The following is a 27,224-nucleotide window of genomic DNA, read 5'->3' on the forward strand; positions in this document are numbered from 1 at the left end:
TGGCATCAGCCATTGATTTTGAGTGTTTTCTAAAGGTCTTTGTGTGGTAAACGTATATACTAAGGTACCACAAAAGTTGAATTAGCATGCTATGTGTATTACTAATGAATGGTTCCTTTTATTGGCTTCGTTTATGTGAGTCGCAGTGTGACTGTGTGTATCTGAGTGTGAATGGGTGTCTGAGTGACTGTACAGGTGTATAAGTGGGTGTCTGGGGAGCTGTGTGAGTGGTTGTATGGGTGAGTGAGTGTGTGTGTCAATGACTGTATGGGTGAGTGAGTGGGTGTCTGAATGCCTGTATGAGTGAGTGACTGGGTGTGTAAGTGGCTGTATGGGTGAGTGAGTGGCTGTTTGAGTGAGTGTCTGGTTAAGTGAGTTGGTGTGTGAGTGGTTGTATGCAGAGCGTCCGCTATGAAAAGTGTGGCGGTAATGAAACAAAGGGTGCACTACATGGTCCCCCATGTGTGCATGCACACCAGTACCTGCACGACATGGACTGCAGCAGTTTGCCTTTCACATTCCCATTGCAGTACTCATTTCATAGGCACCGCCCTGGGAACACCAAAGAACTGCCCACCAGACCAGGAGAAAACTCCTGATCTGGCAGGTGGTTCCTATACGGGTTTGGTGGTGTGGGATGGGGGCGGTCCCACTCCTGCACCACCAAACTAAAAAATAATAAGGTCCATAGTCAGCTCAGGTAATTATAACTGCTGAATTTCACTGGTTTTGTATGAGTGAAACCTGAGCCTAACTCCAACATCCCTGTAACATTTGTTTTTTTCTGTGAATACATATATATATATATATAACAGGATTCCGTTCCCCATCAACTGAGGCTGCCCTGCAGGGTTGGGGGCTCCGAACGACAGGGCTTGCTTTGTGTTTAATAATGGGGGGGCATGACCCCCTTGCCTTCAAGTGGAAAGAAGGATTTACCCGATACTGCATCATGTGGTGGTGAGAAAGGGAGAAGGGAGAGGTATTTACCTATTCCTGGCAATTCCGGGATCTCTCACGTTTACGAACAATGTTAATAAGGTGGCAGCAAGATCTACAAGGTCTCTTATGATAATATTTTGCACTTGGCACTTTAAATGGATGCACTGAATAAATATGAGCTATTCATGTTCTGTGGTCAAGAAAAGCTATTTTAGTATTATTGAATATGCACTACAGAACACAAACTCTTGATTAATATTAGTGATGCATTGTGGGACTTTTATGAATTTCCCAGTCACGTGATGTCATGGATTTATAAGTACCTGTGTATTGTTATTTCACAATTGGTGAATCTCTGTACCTATGATTAAGGCATTTTGCCGAAATGCGGCAGGACTATGAGAGGATTATGAGAATGCTGCCATGATTGATTTTGACAATAAAACAATGTGATATTACAGTTGAATTGGACTTACCAGCTCTCTTTCTAAACGGGATTCTGTCCCCCTGCAGGGGCCCCAACGATGGAGCTTGCTCTGTACATATATATATATTCACTGAAAAGAACATAGGTTTCAGCCACGTTATAGTTAGGAATTAGCATTTAAGAAACCTTAGAAATTCACTGAAAAAAAACATAGGTTTCACACGTTATAGTTAGCTGGACATTTCACTCATACAAAACCATTGAAATTCCTCCGTTATAGTTAGTTCAGCTAACTATAACTCGCGCGCCCGCAATGCACTCTGATGACGTCACATATTACATCACTCATGACATGGTCAGTGACATCACTCATGACATCTCAGATCACATCACGGATGACATCACTGATGACATCATCCTTGTGAAAGAGTGGCAGACCTCCTCTCACCCTAATATAACCTTTGATACACTCTTTCGAAAATAGAAACAAAATTTTTTTTTAAAAAATTGAGATACCAATACCAGTTAAAACAACCTGCATACACATCATATATATATATGTATATATATTCACTGAAAAAAACATAGGTTTTAAAACGGTTATAGTTAGGAAGTAGCATTCAAAAAACCTATGAAATTCACTGAAAAAATGAAATTCCCCCGTTATAGTTACTTCAGCTAACTATAACTCGCGGGCCCGCAATGCACTGCTGATGACGTCACATATTACATCAATCATGCTTTGAACATTTTAGCTTCTATTTTTAAATGTGTGTATCAAAGGTTTTATTACGCTGAGAGGAGGTCTACCACTCTTTTACAAGGATGATGTCATCAGTGATTTCATCAGTGATGTTATTTCAGATATCATCAGTGATGTCATGAGTGATGTCACTGACCATGTCATGAGTGATATAATATGTGACGTCATCAGCAGTGCATTGCGGGTGCGCAAGTTATTGTTAGCTGAAGTAACTATAACGGGGGAATTTCATTTTTTCAGTGAATTTCATAGGTTTTGTAAATGCTACTTCCTAACTATAACATGTGTAAAACCTTTGGTTTTTTCAGTGAATTTCATAGGTTTTTTGAATGCTACTTCCTAACTATAACGGGTTTAAAACCTATGGTTTTTTCAGTGAATTTCATAGGTTTTTTAAATGCTACTTCCTAACTATAACGTGTTTAAAACCTATGGTTTTTTCAGTGAATATATATATATATATATATATATATATATATATATATATATATAATTTCTATGGCAAAATGAAACCCCTCATTTTGTTCCTTTTCAAATTAAATGTATTAAGTGTTACCACTTTATTCCAATCAAGATGACTTCAGGTGTGCCATACTTTTGTCATAAGTAAGACTGTTAGCGCTCTAGTTGTTCTTTAGAACACTCTGGGACATTCTGTCATTGGGCTATAGTTGGGCTACATCTGGCTGATATTTGGGCTACATTTGTTTTTTTTTGTCTCTGGTGGCCATCTTTGGGCTACATTGGGCTATATTGGGCTACATTGGGCTACATTGGGCTACATTTGGGCTCTAACATATATAGCCCAATGTAGCCCAATATATATTTTTCAAAGTTAATTTTCTCAGCAACTACTGAACAGATTTACACCATTCAAAGAAAAGCGTAATCTGCGAGCCGGACTCTACCTTTCTACCAAATTTCTTATAAATCCATTCAGCCGTTCGAGCTGTAGCCGTGTCTAAACGTCCTATGGAAAATAACATGGGGAAAACACGTTTTGGGACCCCCCTTTTATCTCATCCTCCACTTGACGAATCCCCCCCAAACTTTCAGGGAAGGAGAGAAGCGGAGCAGGCCATCTTGTTTGAGAAATTCGCAAAGATTCATCCACCGGCGCCAAAGTTATTCTCAATAGAATGTTGCGGATTTCCTATGGAAACTAGGTCCTAACTATAACTACCTACTGGCTATATATATATATATATATATATATATATATATATATATATATATATATATATATATATATATATATATATATATATATATATATATATATATATATAGATATATATATATATAGATAGATAGATAGATAGATAGATAGATAGATAGATAGATAGATAGATAGATAGATAGATAGATAGATAGATAGATAGATAGATAGATATATATGTTTACACATGGGCTGGTGGGAGGAGCAGGTACTCATGGCAAAACACTCGGCCACACTGAACAGACATGTGATTAATTGGTGGAGGTACATAGACGACCTTTTCTTGATTTGGCATGGCAGTGAGAGTGATGCAAATGATTTTATTGGTTCACTGAATCAAAACAACCTAAATCTGAATTTCACTGCCACCATGAGTCATTCTATGGTCACATTCTTGGATGTGGAAATCTATATTGATCAAGGGAGGTTAGAAACTAAATTACATCGCAAGCCTACTGCAGGCAATGCCATCTTGCACGCCAGTAGTGCCCATTCCACCCATCTTGTGCAAAGCATCCCCTACAGTGAGCTCTTGCGCATAAAAATAATTTGCTGTAACAAAGAAACACTGAAAATAGTGCAAGGTGAATGTATTGCGAGATTTAAGTAGAGAGGCTACAGCAACCAATGTCTCAACAAGGCCCTCAACAAATGTAATTTGGTGGAGAGGGATAAGCTCTTTGGGGTCCAAAAGAACACAAGTATCAAAAAGGAAACCTCCAACACGTTCAGATTCATTTTAGATTACAACAAGGAACACCTAGCGGTGAGAAAAACTATCAAACTGAATTGGCATTTTGTCAAACAAGATCCAGTTATTGGTATGACTGTCCCTAAAAACCCAATGATAGCTTATAGAAGGGGGACGTCCATGAAAGATGCCCTCGTGGTGAATGACACAGGTGGACCGCAACCCAAGGGCTCTTGGCTTACGCAAAGGAAGGGGTTCTATAAGTGTAAGGTGTGCAAAGCCTGTCAGCATGGTGTGAATACAACTGAATTTTCTACACCATTTGGAGGACCTAACAGGGAAATGAAATCACTTAATTGTAAAACTGACCTTGTGGTCTATGTGTTGGAGTGCCCGTGTGGACTGAGATACGTAGGTAGTACCATCTTACCAGGACACAAGAGGGTACTCCAACACATTAGAGCCATTAAAAATTATGATCAGGCATACCCTGTGGCCAGGGACTTTCATGAGCGCCATGATGGCAACCCTAAGGACCTCAAATACTTTCTTATTGATTCTGTCCCCAAGAAAAAACGTGGTGGAGACAGAGAGAGGAGCCTTAGATTACTAGAGATGCATTACATCCTGAGTTTCGATAGCAAGCACCCAAATGGTCTAAATAGCTCTGAGGAACTTCATGCTAGCCTGTAAACTATTATGGCTTTTAGCCCAAGACACTAGTCATTCTGTAATTACCATCAGGTCTTGTTTGTCGAATAAGTTGAAGTGTTAGTTAATATTACTCTTTCTGGGTTTTCCTGTTGTTTTGCACTGAGCAAGTTGTCAATCAAGTATTTAAACTCTGATTTTAAGTACTGTTTTGAGATATTTATAGATTTTTCACATGGCAGCTTTCCACTGATTCCCTTTATTCTCTTTTTACCATCTTAGATTTTTATAGAACACACATGCACTTTTTTACTTCTATCTAGAATAAAGTTTTTTTTTTAAATGAATAGAAAGATTTATATAATTGTTGGCACATGCACTTATTTTTGCACAGTTCATTCCAGTTGTTTTAAAATATTGCCATGAAATACAGATGGGGGTTTATATTTTATCATCTACGTATCAGAGTAACAATTAAAGGATGAATCAAACCTAGAAGGAAATATTCAGCTTTATTGTAGGATTAGAGCAATGGTTTGGTCTCACTTGGAAATGCTAAAAAAAAAAAAACATGAACTCTAAATAATGTAGGTTGGAGGTACCTAGTAGTTAACGGATTTTTATATGGTATTTATCTATTTATTCATCCAAATTATTTTGTGTATTTATACCTTTATTCAATTTTAGCATATATATTTATATATGGTCATAAACTATGTACCTATTTATCTACTTATTTAAGATACTAAAATGCTATTTATTTATCTTTATATTTAAATAGGTGGATTAAGTCGTGACCAGCCAGCACAAAGCCATAAGTTGTACAACAGTGCTCGATGTGCCAATGCATTTATGCCAAAATATCAAAACATTTGTTTGGAACAATAGGGTTTGATGTTGATAGTGTATCCTCTAACTGAACTTTGAATATCCATGTACAATTGATGTAATTTATTGAGAGTGAAAACACTCAAAAAAACTATAAAGTTTCACTTTGAATGGCATGTATAAACTACTGGATGTAAGTTAGCACTGTCATTAGCACTTTAAAAGGTGTGGGTCTTTCACAAACCAATGAGCACACGTGTTTGTTTGAAAAAGAAAAAAACAGAAGAAAAAAAAAGTTAAAAAAGTGAGCTGCTATTTAAACAAATGTAATAGGTGGTATGGCGTCATGTGATCAAGTCCCAAGCTAGGGACGAAATGCGTCATGTACATGGTAATGAAATAAACTGAAGGTATTTCAAGAATACTGTGGTCCGTGCTCTTCATTGGTGTCCTGCGAAGGAATTACGAAGAAGAAGAGTTTTGCTCAAGATATATATGTTTATATACATGGTGTAGCATAACTTAAACATATTTACTTTACATTATATATATGAAAAAACTAATGTATTAATATGCACATATATATATGTATATTTGTGCTAATGCAAATTTATTAAAATTAATGTAATCTAAAATAAATATTTTTCTTAATTATATTAGGCTCTATATATATATGTGTGTGTGTGTATATATATATATATATATATATATATATATATATATATATATATATATATATATATATATATATATCTATATACATATATATATATATATATATATATATATATATATATATATATATATATATATATATATATATATATATATATATATATATATATATATATATATATATATATATATATATATATATATATATATATATATATATATATATATATATATATATCTCACTCAAAGCCCCCAAGCTTTAGGGACCGCACTCCACGAAACACTGTTCACAGAACCTTTAATTCACATGAAGGCACAACAATGACCTGCTCTTATGCTGTCCCTGACGCGTTTCAATGCTCCTGGCATCTTCTTCATAGGGCGGGCAATGTGAAGCGGAAAAACAGGAACGGACTTCTCGCCAATTTTGGTAAGGCATGCATACTCCAGTGCAATGCATGCTAGTAGCAGTAGCCCTGATTAATTCCCTTCTGGTGTGGGTCTTTTAATATCAGTCCGTTTCTCCCTTCATAGTAAACTCCCGGTTTTAAAGTTACATTTTTTACCCTCTGGTGGGTTTCAAGTTCGTCGTTGTGCTTCTTTTTCAAAGTGCCTGTTTCGTACTGGAAATAGGCTGCTGCGACGTGCTGCTGCCTCACAGACCTTAACTCACGTTGAAGGCGGTTCGGTCTCCCACGGCTGGAGTTGTCGCGTCCATTAATCTCACTCAAAGCCCCCAAGCTTTAGAGACCGCACTCCACGAAACACTGTTCACAGAACCTTTAATTCACATGAAGGCACAACAATGACCTGCTCTTATGCTGTCCCTGACGCGTTTCAATGCTCCTGGCATCTTCTTCATAGGGCGGGCAATGTGAAGCGGAAAAACAGGAACGGACTTCTCGCCAATTTTGGTAAGGCATGCATACTCCAGTGCAATGCATGCTAGTAGCAGTAGTCCTGATTAATTCCCTTCTGGTGTGGGTCTTTTAATATCAGTCCGTTTCTCCCTTCATAGTAAACTCCCGGTTTTAAAGTTACATTTTTTACCCTTCGGTGGGTTTCAAGTTCGTCGTTGTGCTTCTTTTTCAAAGTGCCTGTTTCGTACTGGAAATAGGCTGCTGCGACGTGCTGCTGCCTCACAGACCTTAACTCACGTTGAAGGCGGTTCGGTCTCCCACGGCTGGAGTTGCCGCGTCCATTAATCTCACTCAAAGCCCCAAAGCTTTAGAGACCGCACTCCACGAAACACTGTTCACAGAACCTTTAATTCACATGAAGGCACAACAATGACCTGCTCTTATGCTGTCCCTGACGCGTTTCAATGCTCCTGGCATCTTCTTCATAGGGCGGGCAATGTGAAGCGTAAAAACAGGAACGGACTTCTCGCCAATTTTGGTAAGGCATGCATACTCCAGTGCAATGCATGCTAGTAGCAGTAGTCCTGATTAATTCCCTTCTGGTGTGGGTCTTTTAATATCAGTCCGTTTCTCCCTTCATAGTAAACTCCCGGTTTTAAAGTTACATTTTTTACCCTCTGGTGGGTTTCAAGTTCGTCGTTGTGCTTCTTTTTCAAAGTGCCTGTTTCGTACTGGAAATAGGCTGCTGCGACGTGCTGCTGCCTCACAGACCTTAACTCACGTTGAAGGCGGTTCGGTCTCCCACGGCTGGAGTTGCCGCGTCCATTAATCTCACTCAAAGCCCCCAAGCTTTAGAGACCGCACTCCACGAAACACTGTTCACAGAACCTTTAATTCACATGAAGGCACAACAATGACCTGCTCTTATGCTGTCCCTGACGCGTTTCAATGCTCCTGGCATCTTCTTCATAGGGCGGGCAATGTGAAGCGGAAAAACAGGAACGGACTTCTCGCCAATTTTGGTAAGGCATGCATACTCCAGTGCAATGCATGCTAGTAGCAGTAGTCCTGATTAATTCCCTTCTGGTGTGGGTCTTTTAATATCAGTCCGTTTCTCCCTTCATAGTAAACTCCCGGTTTTAAAGTTACATTTTTTACCCTCTGGTGGGTTTCAAGTTCGTCGTTGTGCTTCTTTTTCAAAGTGCCTGTTTCGTACTGGAAATAGGCTGCTGCGACGTGCTGCTGCCTCACAGACCTTAACTCACGTTGAAGGCGGTTCGGTCTCCCACGGCTGGAGTTGCCGCGTCCATTAATCTCACTCAAAGCCCCCAAGCTTTAGAGACCGCACTCCACAAAACACTGTTCACAGAACCTTTAATTCACATGAAGGCACAACAATGACCTGCTCTTATGCTGTCCCTGACGCGTTTCAATGCTCCTGGCATCTTCTTCATAGGGCGGGCAATGTGAAGCGGAAAAACAGGAACGGACTTCTCGCCAATTTTGGTAAGGCATGCATACTCCAGTGCAATGCATGCTAGTAGCAGTAGTCCTGATTAATTCCCTTCTGGTGTGGGTCTTTTAATATCAGTCCGTTTCTCCCTTCATAGTAAACTCCCGGTTTTAAAGTTACATTTGGGGGCTTTGAGTGAGATATATATATATATTTTCGTTGCAATTTGAACTGCATTGAAAGAATCTCTATTTTTAGTGCAATATATACTATGCTGCTATACTTTTATTTATGTGGGCAAAGTTGCAATTCCTCGTGCACATGTAAAACACCTAACACGCTAAAAAAGTCTGTTTTCTATGTTTTTGATTACTAGAACACGTGGTGTGATTATAGAAAGAAAAAAACGAGTGTGTGCGCTATTTAAGGTGATACAATCTGCATTTCCGTTATGTGATCAAGGGCAGTTCCTGCCCGAAACGCGTCATGCCTACCTGAACTGCTGTCAAATGGATAATAAAAGTTCGCTGTGACACTCTGCCAAACCGTGTGGTGGTCCGTTACTTCTGTGGTCTAAACTGGGAACAGAATTTGGCTCCATATCGAATGCGGAAGTTTCTGGTTGCTTTCGCCTTTCTGGACCCCGCCTCGAGTGCTGGAAGCCGCCTTCAACCCGACAACCCCTGCTGCTCCGGAAGGAAATCTTCAGGCTGGCTAAACCCCTTGTGAGCTACGACTAGAACGAAAACCGGTATTCGAGGACGCCGACGCTTGAGTCGGAGGACCCGCAAAGGCTTGACCTCGTCGCCGGTGAGTAATCTGAAAAAAGCATACACAAGACGGGGCTACGATTTGGCGTAACTCAGCGTGTTTTTCCATTTCATATGTAAAAAAGCCAAGTTGCGCGCACACGTGCAGGCTATCATTACTGCAGTCAACAATAATCTAAGGATACTGGCATCATGTTGAGTAACGCAGTACGGGAGAGAGAGCAGGAAGCTGATGCGCTCTTCGACAATGTGGTTAAAAATAAGGATAAAAATGTACCGAAAAAAACGCAGAAGGATCATGCCGAAGACGCAAATAAAGATGCAAACTTGTTGTTGAAAAATTTGGAGAAAAAAATGCGGAGTGAGCTAACAAAATGGTGGGAGAGTAAATCCCTGACTAAATATGTGGAGGTCAACCGGGTTCCGCGGGGTTTGCGTATACTCCTAGCTCCTAGTTTTGAGCACCCCAATTCCGCAATGTTACTAGAGTGGGGGGAAAGCAACCTACAACAATCAATGAACCTGATCAGGATCCTAATTAAATATGCTGATATTGACCGGTTATCCCTCGCAAAAGAAATTGAGGAAATGGAACATGACTTAAGTAAAATGGAAAACCAGGACTGGATTTCTAAAAAAATGAATGAAATTAAGGAGCGCTTGAAAAAATATGAAGAAAAGATAAAAAATAGAAAAGTGCACAAATTCGCCAGAGACCTGGAGGATTATGAAAGAGGCCAAATCTACACTTTCGCAAAAAAATATGAAAACATCCGCAAAATGAAAGGAAAAGTTTCTACTAAACCAAACATCTTGGAAACTAAACAGACTACAGCAACTGGGGATCTGGAAGAAATAGACACAATATCTGTCACAAGTGAATCCAGTTTGAGCTCAGTGAGTTCAGGCAACATGGAACCCACCGATGCTATCCCGGGCTTAGGCGAAGAGGTGGATTTTTTAGTGCAGGACCGTCTGAAAACTCTGAGACCAAGAAAAGAAAGGAAGCAAGCCGACGAAGGCGGAACACCATTAGAAAAACCGCCCGGAGAAAACGCAAAAGAGAAGCCAAAAAAGAGGCAAAACTACTGGCGGAAGAAAAAGCAATAAACGACAACACCGTAGTTAATCTTAGCACTACAACTCTGACAAAAGCTGAAGAACAGCTGCTTTCCTTGGGTCTGAATTTTTGTCCTAACACTAATTTTGACTATGCATCTACACGTGTGGATTTATTTCTTTTCATCAGAAAGTTAAAACTTAAAAAGTTTCATGCCCTTAAAGATCTAGGGGAAAACAAACAAAACAAGCAGGAAGCCTCTAACCCCTCTGGCCTGTCAGTAGGAGAAATACCAGCATTATGGGCTTTACATGGCTTGAATCATGAGGATGAATTGAATTCCCAGGCACCCACACAAGCAAAAGTAAAAGAATTAAACTTACTACAGAAGGGTGCAGGGGAAAGCCCTTTCAAACCCAAGTCTGCATTTATTCCTCTGATGCCAAAGGACGCAATCGACGTTTTTCATGATCGCGTCGTGGAGGAAATTAAGGAATTGAATTGTTCCATTAACCAGAATAAAAAGGTCATCCTCAATCAACGACAAATTGCTCTGAATAAACTAACAGATAAGCTAGCCAAGGATGCTTCTGTTATCATTAAAAAATCTGATAAAGGGGGCAATGTTGTCCTGTGGCCAAAACAACAGTATGATTTGGAAGCCAAGAGACAACTAAATAACAAAGAGTGTTATGAATTGACAACATGGAGTAAATATAACAAAGCAAAGGAGAATTTAAAAAAAGAACTATCCAAGTGGAAATCAGAGGGACTGATATCAAATGATGAGCATAAGTTCCTGTTTAACACCCATCCAAGGTTGCCCTATCTATATTTACTACCAAAAATTCATAAGAACACTGTTCCGGTTCCTGGACGTCCGATTATTTCGGCGATAGGAAGCATGACGGAAAATGTGGGCTCATACATTGACTTCTATTTACAGGACCTGGTAAGAACGATGCCCTCTTATCTAAAAGACACTGGCGATTTTTTACGGCACCTTAACGACATAACCTGGTCAAAGGAATGGATTTTATTAACTCTAGATATAGAGTCTCTCTATACGAGTATAAGGCACGAATGTGGTTTACGTGGTGTGGAACATTTCTTAAATACACGGCCTGCTGAATATGCTATGCATAACAAAATGTTGATTTCCCTCATTTCATGGTGCTTGAACAACAATTACTTTTCATTTGAGAAGGAACTGTATAGACAAAAGCAGGGGGTGGCCATGGGGGCCTGCTTTTCTCCAAGCTATGCATGCTTGCATGTAGGGTTTTGGGAAAAGCAGGTCCTCATGAAGGAACATAAAGCCACATTTGAAAACAATGTGATCTCATGGCTTCGTTATATAGACGATGTTTTTGTTATTTGGAAAGGCAATAAGCAGAGTGCTTTGGAGTTTGTTGAGCTTTTAAATACTAATGAGTTCAATCTGCACTTCACGTCTAACATAAGTGACACCATGCTTGAATTTTTAGATGTCCAAATACTGATAACTGATGAGACACTTACCACTACAGCATATAGGAAACCATCTGCTGGAAATGCAATATTACATGCATCTAGTGCTCATCCGCGCCACCTAATTGCCAGCATACCCTATGGTGAATTGCTGCGCCTTAAACGCATTTGCAGCACGCCGGAACAATTTAACATCTGTAGTCGGACATGCTTAGATCGCATGCGAGCAAGAGGGTATAGCGAGGACATCCTTGACAAAGCCATGAATAAAACTAATGAAAGATCGAGATCCACCCTGCTGCCCAGCACCACTGAGGTAGATTTCAGTACAGCGGATGACAATAGTTCCCCAAGACTAATCACCACGTATAGCAGACAGGAGCGCAAAATACGCAATATCATGAAAAAGAATTGGCCCATTGTTCTTACAGACCCTATTCTTAAAACCACGTTATTAGAACATCCTAGCGTGACGTTTAGGAAGTCTAAAAACATAGGGAATCTCCTATCTAAAGAGATTTCCACTGGGTCTACAAGCATAAAAACATGGATGCCCTCCAGTAATGGATTTCGTAAATGTGCTACATGTAGGGCATGTAACTTTGGAGCCAACACTGCCACTTACAATACCCCGTTTAAAAATAAAGCACAAACAATTAGAGGGAAATACGACTGCCGCACTGAGTACGCTATTTATGTTCTTACATGTACCTGCGGCTTGCGTTATGTTGGCAGTACGAAAAATCCCGTACATATGCGCATCCTGCAACACATTCGTGCCATCATCCATAGTGACCCGGCATATCCGGTAGCCCGACATTTCAAAGTGAGCCACAATAAAGACGTCAATTGTCTCACTTACTTTGTAATTGATCAGGCACCGATACCCAAGCGTGGTGGGGACAGAGATAAAGCCTTAAGGCAGTTAGAGACGAGATATATTCTCAATCTCGATTCCAAGCATCCTAACGGCCTTAATGACAGGGAGGACATGCACACCTTCCTGCTATAATAATTATTGTTTCCTGTACCCCGTCCACCAATTAAGTTGGTCTTGTCACTTGGGTCCATAACATCGCCAGCTGTCTAGATAACTATAGTACAAGACGTAGTTAATTTTACTAAGATCCTTGAGCGACACTTACTGAACCTATGATTTTACATCTCTCCCGAGTATCACTATGTTTTTAAACCTTTTACACTATCTTGGTTGCACTCATTTCACTCAGCACTTTATATAATGGGAAGTTGACTTTGTATATATCTGGTCATCTATTGCTTTAGAAACCAGCGGCTCAAGGGTAGAGATGCTATCCTAATTGTAATAGGTCAGCACTAGCACTTTATAAATAGTATTCTTTTTTACTAGCAACGTGACCTTTAGGCGTGCCACTTTTAGGAGCCAATATATGTACTTGACTGCATAACAGCTACGTTATAGCCAGTTAAAAGATAAATTGCCATCTTTGCATAATCATTTTAACATAATATTTATTTATGTAAATTACCAATTGACCATTTTATTCATTGGAGGTATATTTTTTTACTATTTTAACATATTTATATGTTATTTATTGATTGCAAAAGGTTTCATTAACTGGATCACTATTTATAAAACACGATAGTTGTATTATATGGTTTTAAGTATTATGTCATTGGTTTAATATTGGTACACGTCAATACGCATTTAAGCGGTCATATTTTCGTTGCAATTTGAACTGCATTGAAAGAATCTCTATTTTTAGTGCAATATATACTATGCTGCTATACTTTTATTTATGTGGGCAAAGTTGCAATTCCTCGTGCACATGTAAAACACCTAACACGCTAAAAAAGTCTGTTTTCTATGTTTTTGATTACTAGAACACGTGGTGTGATTATAGAAAGAAAAAAACGAGTGTGTGCGCTATTTAAGGTGATACAATCTGCATTTCCGTTATGTGATCAAGGGCAGTTCCTGCCCGAAACGCGTCATGCCTACCTGAACTGCTGTCAAATGGATAATAAAAGTTCGCTGTGACACTCTGCCAAACCGTGTGGTGGTCCGTTACTTCTGTGGTCTAAACTGGGAACAGAATTTGGCTCCATATATATATATATGTGAACAAGGGCGCCTGAGCCCGAAACGCGTCATCTGTCGATTGCTTTTTGGCTAAAATAAACATCTTGCCTGAATCCAGAAGTGGTCCGTGTCTCTTTCTTCGCCGCCGGGGTTCTCTGGTGGAAGTGGAAGGAGTAACCCGTTCGAAATATATATATATATATATATATCACGTTCCAGATTACACCAAAACGGGTCACTCTCGGGCGGGTGTTCTTTGTGGTTGTGTGCCACATCACATTCTCGCTCCTCACTCCTTATCTCCCCATCCGGAAGAAAGAGTATAGGCACTTGCGGGGAGATTTTAGAATCGGTTTATTTACAACAAAACAGACGCGTTTCGGGTTGCCTTCGTCAATGACACTATATATATATGCGTAGCAAACTGCTCCTGCAGTTCTTCCGACCATATCCACCATGCGGGTTGGTGCCGGTTCAGCAGGCGCAGGGACCGCTAATATTATTCGTCATCTTAAGTTGCAGCGCGAAGAAGGAATCGCACTCAAGTACAGCTTACTAACACCTAAACCCAGAGAAAACAGTAAACAGGAAGTTAGACTGATCACCACTTTTAATTGTGAATCCAAAGCTATACATAAGATCATGAAGAAGCATTGGCACCTGGTTAGATCTGACATGACGATTGGCAGACTGGTTAGTCCCAGTCCACATATAATTTATCGTAAATGTAGCTCCTTAAGGGACATTTTAGTTCATAGCCATTTGAACCAGGGTGCGACCCACTCAGGATCTTGGTTGAGGGAACACCCGGGATTTTATAAATGTGAGAAATGTAAGGCATGTGCCAACAGTCCCAATGTAAAAGCATACATTCTCCCCACGGACAACACACCTAAGATACACAAATTCATGAACTGCAACAGTGACTATGTGGTGTACATTCTGGTATGTGTGTGTGGCCTACGAAATGTGGGTAGCATGATTTTCCTAGTGAAAAGAGGAAGTCAGAACATCTTTTTGCAATCAGGAACAAAGATATGAGCTACACATTGGCTAAACACTGAATTTGAGCATGGAACATTTGCAGACATATCTTCTAAAATCTAATTTTGTGGTGTTGACAGGATCCCAAATCATGCGAGAGGAGGAGATAGAGAACGAAAGTTGAGGTAAATGGAATCTGAATTCATCATCCGACTGGCCAGCAAGTTCCCTGGTGGCCTCAACCAGATGTGGAACTCCACGTGCACTTAGGATAGCTTCCCCTGGGAAGACCCATTGTGGGTCTTTGACTTTGAGAAATAATTTTGATTGAAGTGCTGTGAGGTATGGAAGGGATTAAATGCACACAGAGTAGATTTTGTTTTATTTTCTATTAGGTGGATTCATTTTCTTTTCACACTTTTTGATTAGGTTATCACTATCACATGATTTGAGACTGCAGACTATTGGAACAATGTACGCCAAAAGGGAGAGATTCCGCCACTTGGTGACGCTTGACAAATGTAGCATTTGCTTGCAATAAATATATGGGTATATATTATTTTCCCTTTACAGGATGTGATTGATGTAGCACAAGTATGGTTTAAAAACAACAAGGGACCCCAAGTTAGTCAGCACAGGACCTCAGGGAGCAATTTTTATAGAAACAACGATGGTCCCATGCAACATAGGATAAAGCATAGAAATGAATACAGACGCAATGGATTCTGTATTTAAGTGACTTGTCCAGCCGGACAGTGGTCAGAATGTATTTACTTATAGCAACAAATACAGGGAGAATATCCTTCGACAATCTCACGTTGTGGGGCACAAGCCTGTACCTCATTTAAGCACAGACACTTTAGTACACTCAAAGTGAACAGGGAAGGGCTTTTAGGCAAAAAGCTTAAGTTGTTCTTTAAATCATAATATGAACAGATATTTTGAGATGCGCCATTACATCAACATAGTACATAATATACACCCTGTATAAGGCACATAAATTGGTCGACGGCGTTTCGATCCCACTTTTAATTCAAAGGGATCATCATCAGGACATTTGATAAGTGCCTAATAGTTGCAACTTGCAAGCGATCGGAACTTCCGACTCTTCCTGGCCGGTCCTGATTCCGGTGACCGTATTCCTTATCAACCCAAAGCCTTGGTATTACCATGGTTTTAGAGGCTTGCAACTATTAGGCACCTATCAAATGTCCTGATGATGATCCCTTTGAATTAAAAGTAGGATCAAAACGCTGTCGACCAATTTATGTGCCTTATACAGTGTGTATATTATGATTATGATTTAAAGAACAACTTAAGCTTTTTGCCTAAAAGCCCTTCCCTGTTCACTTTGAGTGTACTAAAGTGTCTGTGTTTAAATGAGGTACAGGATCAATAAAGTAAGATGGAAACAAATTGTATAATAATGTTTTACTTGTAGGGAGAATTTTACTATAATTAAATTTTAGAAAAATAATTTAAATTTAATGTATTCAAAAAAATTCAAATTTAAATCAAGTTAATCAAACTGTACCATCTTTTTTGTTTGTTACACATTTAATTTAAATATATAAAATGTATTTAAATCAATATATATTATAGATTTTTTTTTGCTATTTTCCAAAAAGTTTAAGAAACTTTTTTACTCTTCTCCATACTTTAGGATAGGTAGCTCTCCACCACAGGGAGATTAATTAAATATATTTTAATAAATTAGAATCATTCTCTAGAGATTTATTTAAAAAATCCCACCTGAAGGAAAATGTGTTTATATTATTTATTATGTATTATTATGGATTAAAAATACCTCAGAAGAGCACAGATGATATGCTTATTGCTGCCTGCAACATCTCCTCCCAGGGTGCAGTGCAGGAACAGTAGTGATCACTATGGTCCTGATTACCAGTTTGGCGGTGCGGAGATGGATCCACCCGCTGCCGTACCACCATACTCGTGGCCAGATTATGAGTGATTCTCGTGTTTGGCAGGCTTTTTTTGAAGTACCCACGGCGGTGCCCTGAAAATGGGCACTGCAATGGGAACGCAAAAAAAAGAATTCCTGCTGGCATGACTGTAAAGTCCATGCTGTACTGGAACTGGGTTGCATGCACACAGCGGGGCACAGATTGTGCCGACCTACATACACCCCAGTGCGCAGAGGTACAAGATGGCCCCCTTTGCTTCCTCGCTGCCACAGTTTTCATGGAGGAGGACCAACCATGAAAACCATGGTGGAGAGGAAACTTGTAATATGTTTGGTGGGACCGTGGAAGTCTTGCCAAGCATATTGCTCCTTCCTGACCGCTGCAATACTGCCAGGGAAAAGTGGCTCTCGGCGGCTGCGAATGGTGGTCCAACCACCACAGCACCCCCATGAGTCTGGCGGTCCGTGGACTAGTAATCAAGAACTTTGTGTGTCCAGGCATGCTTTGTAATGTTTGACCATCAAGTGTTGCCAAACCCCCTCTTTAGTTTGTTTAGTTTGGTTCTTTTCTTTTTTAAAACCTCAAGTCATAACATTTCAGAACTGTCCATAGTGTTATCCTGATAACATGTCCCATCAGATTGCTGTCATGCACCAGAACGAGGTGCTTTAAACAAACTGCCCAAACTGTCAGCCATATTCCTTAGCAAGATCTGTACCAAGGATGCCTAACTCCCCCTCTGTGAATTTACTCTTTCAGTGCTTCCCAAACATTCTGAAAGCCTCTTTACTGAAAGACGTAAAACGGTGCTTCCAGTTGCTGCTAACCTGTGGCACAGAATGATTTGACTGGGCCATTTCTGCTTCCCACCTATGATATTTCAGCTCAAATTTCTCAGGTGAACACAAAATCATGTTCCTACACATGTGCGGAGTTATTGATTCACAATACAATATGCAATACAGTCCCAGTCCATAGTACCATGAGCCTGGATGGTCTGTCAGAAAGGTACAATTGTACAGGTGATAACACAGGACAAAATGTAGAAGTATTATTTACACAAGGCTCAAATTCTAATATTGAATTTTTAGGACTCAGGGGTGTCTTGAGAGGATATAACACTTTGAAGTCACTATCCAGACTGACAAACTCCCACCACCTCCCCATCTTCTACAGAGATCCATTCTGCACTTCCAACCAACCTCTGGCACTTTCCTGAGTTCTGGTTAACTTGACTCCATCAACCTGACATGGCTCTGATTCCATAATATCTCCGCTTTCTTTCCAAAAGCACTGGCCTGGCAGGCACTTACTTGCCTCTGCCCTGGCAGCCAATCACAGATATTAGCCCAGTGTAGCCCCATGTAACTAGTTGAACCCTGCCTTCATTGGTCTTTCTGCACCATCCATGCCGGCCTTGAATAGAAGAGGGTTTTATTTACCCAAATTGTGCATTGAAACTAAGTTGGTGCAGTTATTGTTTAATGTGTGCAGGGGATTGCAGTTGGTCATACTGACACTCATTTTTGGAGACCAGGGCTTTTTTTGTATTTTAAATGTCATAAGTAAGTTAAAAAACTGTTGTATAAGGGTGTTGTTTGTTTGATTGGGGGCATACAGCAGGATTTATGTATACTGTTATTTAATTTTAAAAATGTATTGTGATGAGTGGCACACAATTTCAGTAGGGGCCTAGTTATTTTTTTGCATGTCATTTTTCTTCTTTTGTAAAGGAAACATGTTCCACAGTTTAAAACAGTGTCTCAATGTTTTTAAATAAATTAGCAATATTCATTTAATTCTCTATGTAACCTAGTATGCCAATGGCCCTTCCAGCCAATAGACCAAGTACTAGTCATGACTGCATGGAACAACTCTTTCTGAGGTGTTTGTTGAATTGAAACATCATTTAGACCATGGATGGCATTGGATTAAATTACAAAATGTGTTTGGGGGTATTTCAGTTTTTTCTCTGCAAACAGTGTTTAGGTGGGGAAATATAATTGATGCCTTTGGAGGATGTGTGTTGTTGTAAAACATTTTTGCCAAATTAGGTTTCATTTTTGGCATTGCTGAAATAATGATGTTTTCTCTTGTGTTACTATTTACCATGCCTACTTTCTTTGGCCAGTGTATGAGTGCATTTGTCATAGGCCACCATTTGTCTTTGTTCCCCATGCAAAGTGGCCTGGGGCCAATTTTTGGTAGAGTCAGTGTCCATAGTCCTATATATTTATTTTGTTTTCCATGCCTCCTGCTTGTTTTTGTTTGACCATGTGACTGGTGGCCATTTTGTGTAGCCAGCCAGTGTGCTTTTGCCATAGGCCTGCATGTGTTCTTTGCTTTCCATGCCACCAGCTGATGTTGTGACCATGTGGCTGGCTGCCATTTTGTGTAGCATGTCAGTTGTGATTTGCCATAGTCCTGCATGTCTTCTTTGTTCCCCACGTCTTCTTTCTCATTGTTGTTGTTTTGCCACAGGCCTGCATGTGTTCTTTGATTTCCATGACTCCTTGCTGGTTGTTGTTGTTGTGACCATGTGGCTGGCAGCCATTTTGAGTAGCCAGCCTTTTTGACTTAGGCCTGCATGTGTTCTTTGTTTTCTATGCCTCCTGCTTGTTGTTGTGACCATGTGGCTGGTGGGCATGTTGTGTAACCAGCCAGCGTGCTATGCTTTTGCCATAGGCCTGCATGTCTTCTTTGTTCCCCATGCCTTCTTGCTCATTATTGTTGTTGACCATGTGACACTGGCTGGCAGCCATTTTGTGTGTCCAGCCAGTGGGCCTTTGTCATAGGCTTGCATGGATGGATGAGACATGGGGCGTGGCTTGGGCGCCGATGGCGATGGTCGCCTGAGAGCTCGGCTCCGGGACTGAGCCCGGGATTATCCTGTTACTCGGAGGCCGCGGGGCACCCTAGCCCCCGCAACTCGTCGCTCGGCCCAACTGGACCCCACTGAGACGCCCGGCACGGCCTGGACGGGTGGTGATCTGCCCGAAACACGAAGTTTGAGGTCCCGAGGAGAGCGACCCAATATGGCGCCCGGACCCCTTTGTCCCCTTGGACGGGGCCATTAGCCTGGATGAACGTCGCTGGTCATAACGTGCCCTCCGCTCTTGTGTTTTCCTGGAGAGTGAGGAGCTGGACTCTGCCCTGCTGAGACCCTGGTATTGATGAATGCGCCCGGGCGATCGGAAGCTCCTACCATAGTAAACCCCGGCACGCGGACGCCTGGAGGTCCCGGCGGTGGTGACGACCCCCGACGCGGCGCTTGGCTGCATCCCCCGATCGTCCCGATCCCATGGGAAGCATAACCCCCTGGTGCCACAAAGTCTCTGGAGGTGTGGGTGGCCCTCGTTCCGGATCCTCGTCAACCAGACGGGCCTGCCCGGCCTGGCGCCGAGTGTCTCCGCCTCCTCCTCAGCGCTCTCAGACGACACGGTGGTGGCGCGAGCCGAACCTGTGGAGATCCACCTGGCCCTGGAGAAGAGGATCACCGGCCTTCACCCCGAGGGCCTCCATTCGGGAGAGTTATAGTCGGCGCCCGCACTCGGTGATACCTTTATCTGAGCCCACACTGTGCGCTTCCCGCGATATGGGGAAGCCGAGAGGGGCCAAGGGGCCCACCCCGGCCGCCTCTGACTCGGAGACCCCAGACAAGGAAGGCAGCGGCAACCCGGGGGACGCTGGTGGCGCGCCGCTGCAGCAACAGTTTGATCGCGTCCTGGAAGCGATTGCGACCACACGCTCGGCCCTTCAGCAGGACATTGCCCAGGTGGCGACGAGCCTGGGCCTCCTCAGGGCGGATCATGGCAAGCTATCGGACAGGGTCAAAGAAGTAGAAGGCTCGGTGAAAACCTTGGAGCCGGCGCAGCGAACCCTGGCCGCGGCAATGAAAGATGCTCTAACCCGGATTTCTGCCCTGGAACAGCGAGCGGAGGATGCGGAAGGCCGTAACAGGCGCAACAACATCCGAGTGGTGGGCCTGCCGGAGAAGATCGAGGATGGCGACATGGTGGCCTACTTGGAGGCCTGGCTCCGAGACACGGTAGCCCCGGAGGGCCTATCCTCTTTCTACACCCTTGAACGGGCTCATAGAGTCCCAGCACGGCCACCGCAACTGGGCCGTGCGCCGCGCCCGGTGGTGGCGCGCCTCCTGCATTTTCGCGACAGGGACCTCATCCTCAATGCCGCTAGACATAATGGCCCCTTCAAGGTGGAGAACAGCCAGGTGAACATCTTCCCGGACTACACCTATGAAACCCAACGCAGGCGGTTCTCATTCTTGGCGGTCAAGCGCGAGCTCCGGAGCGAGGGCATTCAATACTCGCTCCTATTTCCTGCAAGGCTCCGCGTCATTGTAGATGACAAGACTCAATTTTTTGATACCCCGGAGGATGCCTGTAACTGGCTTGAACTTTATAGAGCTGGGAAAGATGGCTTCGCATCCGCATCTCAGACAACGGCGGAGCCGGGACAGCGGCGGCGGTCCACGAGGGTGCGGAGTCGCCGGGGCCGTTCAGGCGGCCCTACTACTGCAGAGACATCGACGGAGCGGAAAGGTGTATTGGAGGTGTTGTCTGCCCTGTCTGGGTCACGAGAGGATGCCATCGCAGAAGAAGAGAACCCTGGTGACGAGGGGGCATCGACGGACTCGGAGAACTCGGTGACAGATAGTACCGGCACACCGGTGATTACACCAAAATCGGTTGAGGACCTTCTTGATGGACAGGGTTGACGGGGTGAGCTGTATCCTTTTGGGTGGGGGCCCGTAGCGGGGGTGGAGGGAGCCGATGGTCCAACATGATCACAGGAGAAGCGGGGGGTGGGGTGCCTTGCCTTTGCCCCGAGGGTTTCCGTTACTGTTTAGGGCTTGCTTTAGTCCTGGCAGCCAGGGCATCGAGGGCCCACTGCCACCGCCCAGCCCGCACCTGGCCCTTAAGGCCTTCCTACGGTGGCGACCGTAGGATTAGTTTGGGATGAGGGGTTTCCTGAGGGCATGGTTTGGATGGGAACTAGATGGAGTTATTTGGGTCCTGTTCTGGGGAGGGTGGGCAGGGGTTTGGGTAACGTAAGATCTGTTAAGTTTTGGTTGGGGGAAATGGCCGCCATCAGTGTTGGGGGGATTGTTGTTTGCCTATTGCTGAGACCCAGATGGGGAGACTTTGCACGCACAGTATGGGACAATGGCTGACGTTGCTAATGTGAAGTGTATTACTTGGAACGTGCGGGGGCTTCATACCATGTCTAGGCGGCACAAAGTCCACGCTTATTTAGTGCGTAGGGGAATACAAATGGCGCTACTGCAGGAGACCCATCTGAACAAGGCGGAAGGGGCGGCGCTACAGCGTAGATGGAGGGGACAGGTCTTCTACACGTCGTACTCAGCGTATGCCAGGGGGGCGCTAATCTGGATCCGGGCTGGGGTTCCCTTCCAGGTCACAAACTCAGTGGTAGATCCCGAGGGGCGTTACGTGGCCATCTCTGGTACTCTGGGGGGGAGGGACCTGAACGTTTGCTGTGTTTACGCACCTAACATGGACCAGATTGCCTTCCTTTCTAGGTTATCGGGCTCGCTAGCCCACTTTTTCACGGGGCCCCTCCTGCTCGGTGGAGACTTCAATTCAGTGGTGGATGTGGAGACCGATCGTTCGCACCCGCCCCTCCCTGATTCTCCGGTCCGCCGCGTGGCCAAGGGCCGTAGAGACTGGCAGACACGGTGGGGTTTGACGGATATTTGGAGAGCGCAACACCCCGACACTAGAGATTACTCCTACTTTTCGGGCCTTCACGAGTTGCACGTTCGGCTGGACGGGTTTCTTGGCTCGACTGAACTGGTTTCAGCGGCCATCCGTTCCGAATACTTGACTAGGACCATCTCGGACCATAACCCCCTCCTGCTGGCCCTTCGCTGGTTTCCGGGGGCGCCGGCGGTGCCCACCTGGAAGTTACGCCCTGAGATCCTCGAGGACATTGTCTTCAGAGCGGACTTAGGTGATAAGATCGAGGAGTATTTCGCGTCCAACGGGGGCTCTGCGAGCTCGAGAGCGCTGGAATGGGACGCTTTTAAGGTGGTGGTGAGGGGTTATTGCATCACCAAGAAGGTAGGTATGAGGCGGGTTATCCTCGATGACTTGGAGGTGGCCGATCGGAAGCTTCGGGAGTTGGAACTCCGCCGCCCCGGGCACCCTGAACTCCAGGGACGCACGGCGGAGGCGAAGGAGGCGGTGGCGGCTGAGGTCGAGCGGCTGCGCTGCTTCGACTACAAGGCCTATACGGTTCGGTCCCTTGCAGAAGGGGATAAATCGAGTGCATTGCTGGCATGGCTGGCTAACCCTACGCGCCAGACCTCACTGACGACATCCATGCGTATGGCGAACGGGACCATGGTGCACACTCAACCGGAGATTTTAGGCTGCTACCGGCACTACTACGATCAGTTGTATCGCAGTCGTGCTGCCAAAGACCCCGACCTTCTTGAGGACTATTTGGGACCCCTAGAGCTCCCGGTGGTGGAGCCTGACGTGGCGAAAGCCCTAGGTTCCGATATCGAACTGGGGGAGATCCACAGCGCCATCAAAAGGATGGCGCGGAACAAAACCCCAGGACTAGACGGTCTTCCTGTGGAATTTTATGCGACCTATGCCGACCTCCTGGCTCCGAGACTGGTGATTGTTTATAGAGAGGCGAAGAGGCTTGGCCGACTGCCTGGCTCGATGCGTGAGGCCCTGGTGGTTCCCCTCCTCAAGCCGGGGCGAGACTCAACCGATCCGGCATCCTACCGGCCCTTATCGATGCTGACGGTCGATTATAAGATTCTGAGCAGCATCCTGGCCTCGAGACTAGTTGGCCACATGGCCTCCCTAGTGCATGAGGACCAGGCCGGGTTCATCCCCAAGCGCAATACAACAATGAACATCCGTAGGTTGTTCCGCTTGCTGGGTGAGCCGCTAATGGATGCTCCGTGCCCAGTGGTCCTGTCGGTGGACTTAGAGAAGGCGTTTGATAGCCTGGAATGGGACTACCTACACACGGTGTTGCGACGGTTTGGCCTCGGTGAGGGCTTCATCAGATGGACCGCGGTCTTATACGCCTCCGTGTCGGCCAGGGTTCGGGCGGGCCCATTAATTTCCTCACAGTACCCGGTAGAAAGAGGCACGAGACAGGGCTGTTCGTTATCCCCACTTCTCTTTGCGCTGGCGGTGGAGCCCCTCGCAGTGCTACTCCGGTCGGGGGCGCATTACAGTGGTTTCTGGACCCCTTCGGGCCCGCACCATGTTTCGTTATATGCCGACGACCTATTACTCTTCCTTGAGGACCCAGTCGAGGCCCTACATGGAGCTAAGACGGCGCTCACGGCGTTTGGGGCGGTCTCGGGCCTCCGGGTAAATTGGGCCAAGACATGCCTCTTCCCGGTTCGTAGAGGCACCCCTAGTCCAGTCCTCAATGGAGGACTTAGATGGGAACCTGACTGTTTCAGATACCTGGGGGTGTACATTTATCATGATCCATCTGACCTCCTGGACGGAAACATCACCAGATGCAGTCGAGCTCTACGGGGGAATATGGACTTCTGGGCTACACTGCCGCTTTCGTTGGCGGGGCGGGTCGCCCTCCTCAAAATGGTGGCTCTCCCCCGACTGCTATACTATTTCCGGGCGCTGCCAGTTTGGATCCCGCCAGCCACGTTTAGGCTCCTACGGTCGACGATGACCGGATTCCTTTGGGGCTCGGGCCGCCGTAGAGTGGCCCTTAAGACCCTGATGAGGCCGAAAGCCGAGGGTGGACTTGCGGTGCCGGATTTCGAGAAATACTATCTGGCGGCGCAGCTCCAGACCCTCACCCAGGAGGTTGCCAGGGAATTCCGAGGCCCGGAGGACAGGAGAGGTACAGGGATGGCCAGGCATGTCCTATCTTTCATAGCTCTACGCCAACGTTTGACCTTACAGGACCTGACGTTGGAGGAAAAGACCATTCGCCTGTGTTGGAACCGGGCTCACGCCAGGGGCCAACTCCGGATACCGTATGCGCCGGAAATACCATTGGGGATGCTGACGGCGTTGCCCCATGGCGGGGACTGGTCACGATTGGCGGACTGGGAGGACGCGGGGTTGCAGTTGGTGGGGGATCTTTATGAGGCTGGGGTACTCTTGCCTTTCCAGGAGCTCATTGACCGCTTCGAGATTCCCCCCGGGGACTTCCTGTTGCACTCGGCCCTGGTCCGTGCGATCCAGGCGCATTGGAAAGGCGGACAGGAGGAACCTCCTACGTCTCCGGTGTGCCAATACGTCATGATGTCTGCGGGCACGGTGAAGGCGGTCACCTGCCTCTACGGTAGGTTGATCAATGAAGGGCTGACCCCCCTTACGACCCTCAAGGTCCGTTGGGAGGCAGACATAGGCAAGGAAATCCCGGAAGCGACCTGGTCTCAGCTCGTGCGGCGAGCTTGGAAGGGGACGCGTCACGCCCGTTTTCAGTTGGTCCACTATTATGTACTCCATCGGGCATACCTGACCCCGGCGAAAATCCAACAGTATTTCGCTACGGGCTCGGCAGCCTGCCCCAGATGCCCGGCGCCAGAGGCAGACCTCTTCCATATGTTGTGGGCCTGCCCGGGTCTATCCTCCTACTGGGTGGAGGTGGAGAAGACCCTGACGGAGGTGACGGGGAGACCCCTATCGGTTGATGCGGCGGTGGGTCTGTTGCATTGGTTTCCACATACCCCCAAAAACAAAACTTCCAGTAAATTTATTGATTTAGGGCTTCTCTTGGCCAAACGAGAGGTGACCAGGAACTGGAAGGCTCGAGCTGGTCCGACTGGGAGCAGATGGCATAGCGAACTATTGAAGTGGGCGGCGGGGGAAAGCACGCTGAGATACCAACTGGCTGGGAGACAACGTAACGAAAAGGCACAGGAGACAGCGCTGGAATGGGAGACACTAGTGCAGGCCCTCAGAGACTATTGCGCCCCCAGCGACTCTGATAGTGAGATAGCAGCGCGCCCTGAGTCCCGATAGGCGATGGTGTTTTCTGTTACTGATACGCTCATTTTGGGTCCTCTCACGAATCCTATTGCGGTTGCTACCATACACTGATGGCGGGGTTGGGTGGGGGAGGGATTTCTTTGCAAGTTAGTGTTTTGTGGGTGGGACTTTCTTTTGGGTTTGGGGGCTTGTTTAGAAAAGCAGATGACGGACAGTGGATTATCCGGACCAGCCTTTCGCTCCTGCTGAACCCCCACTGGATTTTATCGCCCGACTTTTGAACTGTGGGCCGGATGATAGTGTATAAAAACGTGCTGCGGGGGGTGGACGGGATGCAGTCGATTGATTTCAGTGTATTTTTGATGCTGGTCATATATGTAACAGTTTACTGATTCCTGCAATAAAAATATATTTCAAAAAAAAAAAAAAAAAAAATGGATGGATGAGACATCAGTTTAATCATATACTTGAGGATAACTGAAGTAGGTCTCAATAATTAGTTGGAGACAGATGCAATTTCTTCTTGAGATTTATTGTACAAAGAATCTCATCCAGCCACCAACAGATCAAGTCTGAAAGTAACTGACCAAGTTTACTTACAAAGCTCTTTTAGAATGTCTTGACTTCTGTCTATGACTCATTATACATTCTAACATGACATACTGGAATTCTATATTACATAACAAGAGAAAGTAAATGCATGAACAGATTACCACAATAACCTCACTTATTTTTCAATTTTTTTATTTCAATTTTTTAATTGTAATTCTTTTATTTCATTTTTTTACATTTAATTTTATTTAATTGTTTTTTATTTTGTTATTTTAATGTAAATGTTGAAAAAAAAATTTTACACGTATTTTTTTATTTTATTGTAAATTATTTTTTCCATTTTCGCTTCATCATCCGTACATACATCCATACATACATCCTCCATAGGTGCGCATATGCACAACAGCATTTATTTTTTAGGTAAATAATTCCATTTCCTCCTGGACACCCTGGCTGCGTTGCACTTTAGAGTAGACATATTAGCATCATTCATTTGTTTAATGATGATGATTATTCTATTCCCCCTGGACAACATTGCCTGCCAAAGGTGCACACTAACCTCCATTTTTTTTAAAGATTACTATTCCATTTACTCATTCAGTTTCCCCGAGTGCCACAGGTGTCTCCTTTAGAATATATAGACATAAAGGATAGAACTCTTTCATTCATATATTGAGTGTTAATCAGATAGAGAATTATGGTCTGGTGATGTGGTTGGACTTTAAAGTGGTTACCTAAGCAAGCAAAATAGCCACATTAATATTGCCTTTGTCTGTACTAATTCAAACTGCAAACAATGTCACATTTCACACTTTGGGTTTATTACAAAGTCAGGCAGAAGCATCATCACGGAAAAGGGACCAACTGACCTACCGCCGGTCCCAACTGCCTATTTACAATTCAACAGC

Source organism: Lissotriton vulgaris, chromosome 1_1 (assembly GCF_964263255.1).
Source record: "Lissotriton vulgaris chromosome 1_1, aLisVul1.2, whole genome shotgun sequence".
NCBI lineage: Eukaryota > Metazoa > Chordata > Amphibia > Caudata > Salamandridae > Lissotriton > Lissotriton vulgaris.